Consider the following 7,769-nt stretch of genomic DNA (forward strand, 5'->3'; position numbering starts at 1 on the left):
ATCCACAGAATGTTTAATCAAACATCTAGATAATCCTACCATAAGCCTAAAAGGTTTTAGAAAAGACAACATCTACGCCATCAACTTAACCACTTTCTCCATTAAGTGTTATTTAACACAAAAAGAAGAAACTTGGTTATGGCATAGGAGGATGTCTCACACCAACTTTAGAAATATAAGTAAACTAAATGGACTTGTAAAAGGCTTACCAAAATTACCTAACTTAGATTCAACCATATGTAATGCTTGTCAACAAGTCAAACAAACTAAATCAACTCACAAACAAACAAATCAACCACAAACTAACTCAATATTAGAACTTCTACATTTAGACCTTTTTGACTCCCATGGAGTCAAATCTATAAATGGAAACTTATATTGTTTAGTAATTATAGACGATTATTCTAGGTTTACTTGGGTAAAATTCTTAAAACATAAAGATGAAACTTTTGAAATTTTTACAAATTTTTGCAAACAGATTGAAAACGAAAAAGATATTAAAATTAAAAGAATTAGAAGTGACAACGGGGGAGAATTTAAAAATCATAACTTTAACAGTTTTTGTCTAGAAAACGGTTACCATCATGAGTTCTCATGCCCTAAAACCCCCCACCAAAATAGAATTGTAGAAAGAAAAAATAGAACCTTACTTGAAGCTTCTAGAACAATGTTAAATGAGTATAACCTACCTAAATACTTTTGGGCAGAAGCCGTTGGTACAGCCTGCTATGTACAGAACAGAATAACAATAAATAAAACTCATAACAAAACGTTCTTTGAAATGTTTTAGAATAAACAACCAAATATAAAATATTTTAAAGTATTTGGGTGCCCAGTCTTTATCTTAAATACAAGAGAACACTTAGGAAAATTCACCTCTAAAATTGAAAATGGAATTTTTGTAGGATATTCCCTAAATAGTAGAGGCTACAGAATTTACAATAAGGTTACCTTAAAACTTGAAGAAACTACTAATGTAAAATTTGAAGAAACTAAACAAGACATAGAACCTACACAAACACCTGAGTTTATTCCAGAAACCAACCAAACTCTAAGTCATGAAGAAGAGGAACAACATCAAGAGAGTCAACCTCCTAGAACAATAAGGGTTAACCCAAATCATCCAACTGATCAAATAATCGGTGACCCAGACTTAAGAGTTCAAACCAGATCATCTTTTAGAAACCTAAGTCAAATTTCATTAATTTCAAAAACTGAACCCAAAACTGTGGACGAATCCCTACTAGACCCAGATTGGATTATAGCTATACAAGAAGAACTAGCCCAATTTGAGCGTAATGAGGTTTGGGACCTAGTCCCACCACCTAAGAATAAGAAAATAATAGAAACAAAATGGGTATTCAGAAACAAACTAAGTGAAACTGGGGAAATTACTAGAAATAAGACTACGCTGGTTGCCAAAGGATTTAGTCAAGTTGAAGGACTTGACTATGATGAAACATATGCCCCAGTAGCCAGATTAGAATCCATTAGAATGTTACTAAGTTATGCAGCCCATAAGGGATTCAAACTATACCAAATGGATGTTAAGTCTGCCTTTCTCAATGGACTAATTAAAGAAGAAGTTTATGTAGGTCAGCCTCCTTGTTTTGAAAGTCTAGAACACCCTGATTATGTTTTTAATTAAAGAAAGCACTATATGGACTTAAACAAGCACCCAGGGCATGGTATGAGAGGCTAACATCTTACTTAACATCTAAAGGATTCAAACAAGGTCAAATTAACCCAACCTTGTTTGTTAAACCATTAAATACAGACATATTTATTGCACAAATATACGTAGATGATATAATATTTGGCTCAACAAATTCAGAATTTTTAGAAGAATTTATTAATCTAATGGAAAAGGAATTTGAAATGAGCTTAGTGGGAAAATTAACCTATTTCTTAGGATTACAAATCAAACAAACAAATGAAGGAAATTATATTTATCAACATAAATACACCAAAGAATTACTTAAAAAATTCGGAATGGAAAATACAAAAGAAATAAAAACACCGATGGCAGTAAACACAATCCTAGACAGTGACCCAAAATGGAAAACCAATTGATTTAAAACATTATAGAAGTGCAATAGGTAGCCTACTGTACTTAACTGCAAGCCGACCTGATATCTTATTTGCAGTTAGTATGTGTGCTAGATACCAAACTTGTGCTAAGGAATCTCATTTGACACAAGTTAAAAGAATTTTTAGATATCTTAAAGGAACAACAAATGTAGGAATCTGGTATCCTAGGACAAATAATTTTGAACTAATAGGGTATTCTGACTCAGATTATGCTGGATGCAAATTAGACCGCAAAAGCACAAGTGGTGGATGTCAATTATTAGGTTCATCACTTGTTAGCTGGTTTAGTAGAAAGTAACATTGTGTTGCTCTATCTACAACTGAGTCAGAATACATAGCTATAGGTGACTGTGTTGCACAATTATTATGGATGATGCATACTCTAAAAGATTTCAATTTAAATATCACAAATGTAAAAGTATTAATTGACAATATAAGTTCAATTAACTTAACCAAGAATCCTGTGCATCATTCAAGAACCAAACATATTGAAATTAGGCACCACTTCATCAGGGATCATGTTACTAAAGGTGATATTGAACTCAAGTACATTGAGTCCAAATCAAATTTAGATGACATTTTTACAAAACCACTCCCTGAAAGTGAATTTAGCAACTTACAGCGAAAATTAGGGATGTGCTTAATAGACTAGGATCTTTCAAAAATACTTTCAAAAATGGTTTTATCAAATTATAGGTTAAACTTGTTTGTTTTCAAAACTTTCCATTTTTAGATTTTCAAAAACAGTTTTGTCCTTAGACTAGTTTTAAATCCTTAGAAAGCATGTACCCATAGGACTAGTTTTTGAGCATCTCACCAACACCTTAGGCTTACCTTGCTTGTGTTTGACAAACATAGAAAGGGGTGAGACGATGCATAGGCCAACTGTCTGGACTTAAGATGCTTATTTCAGTGCATCAGCATAAGTCTGGACGTTAAATACAAATCAGACAGTAATCAGATTAAGATCATCAGTCAAGTCATACACTGACTATTTATAATCACCTTAATCTGACTAACCAAGTGAAAGCTACTATCTTCTGGTAGTCAGTCAGTACCTAATTGGTTAGACAGCTGTTTAATTTTAAGTGTCAAGTTCAGGGGGAGAAATTAATCAAAATTTTATGTGTTTGACAAATGCTTTTTAAAAACTAGCTTATGTTTGAACATTAATTTACAAAAACAGTTAAATTTAACTAAGTGTTTGAAAAACTTGAAAGTTTAATCCCACCTAATTTTCAAACCTGATTTAAAATGTTGACTATTGAAAATTAAACTTTTCAAATTTAGCCTTTATCAAATTAGCCTTAAAAATTATTTTGGCAAATTTAATCTTACTAGTTTAACTTTTGCTTTGTTTTGAAAGATTGAAGTTAAAAATTTTACCTCTTAAAAGTAAATGTTACTCAAACCTGAAAAGAAAAATTTACTTTTGAAAAGTTGAAAAACCTAATTTAAATTTTTCACGCTTGAGAAGATAAAACTTTAAATTTATAGTTTTCAAAATTCAACTTGTCTCCCCCAAGTCAACTTGATTTTTTTCATTGGATTTAAAAATTGTTTTCTTAAACCAAACTCAGATTTCTTCAAGATTAGCTGTGATTATTTTTACAGAAACTCTACACTATGATTGTTTACCCTTGTTTTTTTTATGAATGCCAAAGGGGGAGGGTTAGGTGGTTAAGTTAGATAAACCAAATTGAAAACACTGAAACTAACTGTAAAACCAATGTACCTGGCTTTTTCGTTCTTTCACTAACTTAACTAAGTTGTCATTCCATCAAAAAGGGGGAGATTGTTGGTGCGGGTAGCACTAACGGTCTAACCCAGGTTTTGATGAATGACAAATAGGTCAAGTTAGTTTTGTTGCTGTCTGACACTTTGATCGAGTGTGCAGGAGAAGTCCAGACGGGCTGACCGGATGTCTGGCACGAAGTCCAGCTACGTCGACGGGCTGACCGGACAGCTGGCGAGAAGTCCAAGCGGGTCGACGGGCTGACCGGACGCTTGCCGTGAAGTCCAGCTAGGTCGACGGGCTGACCGGATAGCTGGCGAGAAGTCCAAGCGGGTCGACGGGCTGACCGGACGCTTGGCGAGAAGTCCAGACGGGTCGACGGGCTGACCGGAAGTCTGGCAGGTAAGTGAGGTAAGTCACTGGAGGAGAGTGACTGCGAGGACGCGTTCCCGGGAAGGGAACATTAGGCGTCGATCCGGCTTAGATCCATTTCGGATGCCTAAGTCGAGATCGTGACTAGATTCCGGTCTCGGAAAGACGGAATCTAAGTCATACTCTTTTCTATTACTTTGTTGAACTTTAATTATGCTAACAATCTGTTTTACAGGATATATATTTACCTCCGGACTAACGTTTGTCGTGCAGGATGGATTCTGCGGGAAAACAGGGTCCGAGCGCCCGGAAGGAATCCGGGCGCCCGGAAGGGATTCGGGCGCCCGGGAGGCAAACTTTATCCTGATTGCGCATCGCCACGTGGAACATCTCGGTTTGAGCAGCTACGTCACATTCCAGGCGCCCGGAAGGGATCCAGGTGCCCGGAACAGTATATAAAAGAAGCCCCAGACAGGAGCTTTCAGAATCAATCAATCTGAGAACTCTTCTACTGCTGGTCTTGCTGCTCGACGTTCAGTGCGACGCCAACAACGCTCCGACAAAGTGCTCCTTCGGTTTTTATTTAATTTCCTTGTCGGTATTACTTTATTTTCACTAGCATTTCCTGTATTCATTCTGTAATCATATTTCGACTTGTTAGTGATTGCCCAACGAAAGTGGTCAAGGACCACGGGCCTTCGAGTAGGAGTCGTCACAGGCTCCGAACGAAGTAAAAAACATTTGTGTCTATTTTACTTTTCCACTGCGTTTATACTCTAAGTTTTCGAATCGATATTCACCCCCCCCCCCCCTCTATTGAATCTAACGGTCCTACACCTATTTGTTCTCTGGGGTTTTGCAAGTAAGGAATAGACACATGGTTTTCCTTGTATTCTTTAAAGTTGCTTGTGAATTTTTGACCTGAAACCATTATAGACTTTGTATCTTTTGGGGGAAACAGATTTAACAATGTTTTCTTTTGATAATCGTGTTTATGCCTTAGTACAAATAGTCAGGTTTTAGCTTGTGCATGTTAGATACACCAAAGGAAGCATGGGTTGTAAAAGCTTGTTTTGTCCATCAACAGAATGCCCAAGACTCCAGACACATGTTGTGAGACAAGAGGAGAAGGAAGGTAGCAAACTGCCTTCAAACCCTGAGGAAGTTGAGGATCATGTTTTGCTACTTGCTTTGTCCACTGCTACTTGTTTTCTTTTCTTCCAATACTTATTACTCTTTATTATGCCTTCCTACCAAGAAATATTGGGGCCAGAACTATCATTGTTGAGACTATTCAAAAGGATAGTTTATGCAGCACAATGATTTTCTTTTTCCTATGTTAGATATTTCTAGATCAGAATTTGTTAGTGTATAACATATTGGTCATGTGAATTAATTGATGCATTCTCTATATTGTGGAAATCAAATGCGCTATCAGAAAATATGCCTTTCTATTTTTTTTTTCTCAAAAGGTCTCATTCTTCTTGAAGATATATTTCACATTTTATATGGTTTTAGTATTTGTTATCTACTCTAGAATGTTAATTGTTACATGGATAATTAGACCTTTGATGAGGTATTGACATCATATCGTGTCAGCTATAAAATGTATGTATATATGTCATGGATATCCTTTACACAAGACTCTATTTTTATTATTCTTTGTGTCGGTTTAGCAGTCAGTAGAGGCACTGTACTATCAATAATCTTTTCAATTTTGGTGAATGTTGAAGTTTACACCTGCTTTCTTTTTCAGGAGAATGTGGATATTAAAATTTTAACAAATGATGATGTTCTAGGTGATGCAATACCTTATGATCAGCAAGATGCAATGCGCCACCTCTGTTACCAATTCCTTGATTTAATGCCGCCTACGGTATGGATACTTCACCTTGTAATAGTTGTTATTTCTTTCAATTATATTATCCACATTAAATGGTCATTAAATAATACTGCATCTGTAATAGGAAGTTGCTGCAATTACACTGAAATTTTAGATCATAAGCTCTACTTTTTTTTCCTTCTTCTAGCTCCTCTTGATTTATGATTCAGTTTTTTCTCAGTTTGCCACATTTCTTTTATGGTCTTTCTTTATGAATTTTATTTTTCAAACCTTTATGAATCTGTTATACATAATCAGTCAGGGAGCCTCTGTTATTTATTGATTCACAAGTACCTGTTATTTTGGTAACTAATATAGTTGTACTTTAGATCCAGCCCTACTAAAATTTTCAATTAACAGTCACATTTTCACAATGCGATTTGGTCTTATTTGATGTGGTTTTATTTGATCGTATTAACTCATTTATATTTTATTTCTTATTAGTTCTCTGTTTCTTATTCTTGGTTATTAGGGAAGAACAAACCCACAATTTCCTGGTTCACATCCAGTTTCTCTTAACAGGTGTGTCTTTATATATATATATATATATATATATATATATATATATATATATATATATATATATATATGTGTGTGTGTGTATATATATATACATACCTTATTTATTTAACATCTTTAGCCTGACGTGAAAGACAGCTAGTAGTTCATTGTGTTTCAATGTTCAAATCTGCAAAATTATGAATGTATATTTAGATTTTTGGAACAAACAATCTATTGGTTTACATATATTGTGTTTCCATCTAATATTCTTTCAATGAGTTTGTGTGGTTTTGCCTTTTGTTATTGAGGGTATCCAACATGCTTATTCATTGTTTGCTGCGTGGTCTTTAGATTGTGTGTTGGAATAATCCAGACATGTCTCCCTATATGAATCACAGGGCAGTATATCTTATAATGATATGGCATGGCTTGTCTTTTGAGTACCTAGGAAATCTTCATGCTAAGTGATATTGTTGAATACAAGTTTATTTGGTCATAATTTATTTTTCTCTTTTAGTTATCTCCACTTCTCATTAAGTAGATTTACTTCATGAATCAGACATTTTGTGAGTTGTCCTCTGGGGGCGCAATGGCATGAACAGTCTGCAAGAATCACAATAGGGGTGTGTGCTTTTCCATATTCATTTTTTGCCTACATTATTTTAGAAATTATAAGTTATTTGTACAGCATACAAACACACATCTGATCACTTTTCTTTTTATTTAAAATTTATTGCCAGAAGTATAATTAGTAAGGATGCACATTTTCTTTGTTGGAGCTCCTAGATATTCAAATTTATTTATGTTAGAAAAGACATTATTAACACTCATTTTTAATCAATATTATGTTATGTGCAGAGATAATCTGCAACTACTAAGACAAAGATACTACTATGCTACATGGAAGGCTAATGGAACCCGCTACATGATGTTCATTAACAGTACGGGGTGCTACCTAATTGATCGAAACTTCTATTTTCGTAGGGTTCAAATGCGGTTTCCCCTAAAGAATGCTGCTGAGGTACACCTTTTCTGGCTTTATAAGTGTCTGAAGTTTTATAACACATATAATCTGTATTTATGCCTAATCTCTCTATTTTTCATGAAAAGAGTTTCCATAATGATACGCTGATTGATGGGGAAATGATTATCGACCAAATTCCAGATGTAGGACAGAAGAGAAGATAT

At 34.7% G+C, this 7,769-nt stretch overlaps 1 long non-coding RNA gene across 1 annotated transcript; it reads left to right on the top strand.

The window, feature by feature from the left end:
• The first annotated feature begins 5,918 nt into the window (after nucleotides 1-5,918).
• LOC121987381 lies at nucleotides 5,919-7,546 on the top strand. The gene is made up of 3 exons (XR_006113543.1): nucleotides 5,919-6,074; nucleotides 6,553-6,602; nucleotides 7,440-7,546. It is a non-coding gene; the product is annotated as an uncharacterized LOC121987381 (long non-coding RNA).
• Nucleotides 7,547-7,769: the final 223 nt, after the last annotated feature.

This window comes from Zingiber officinale, chromosome 5B, assembly GCF_018446385.1.
Source record: "Zingiber officinale cultivar Zhangliang chromosome 5B, Zo_v1.1, whole genome shotgun sequence".
Lineage (NCBI taxonomy): Eukaryota > Viridiplantae > Streptophyta > Magnoliopsida > Zingiberales > Zingiberaceae > Zingiber > Zingiber officinale.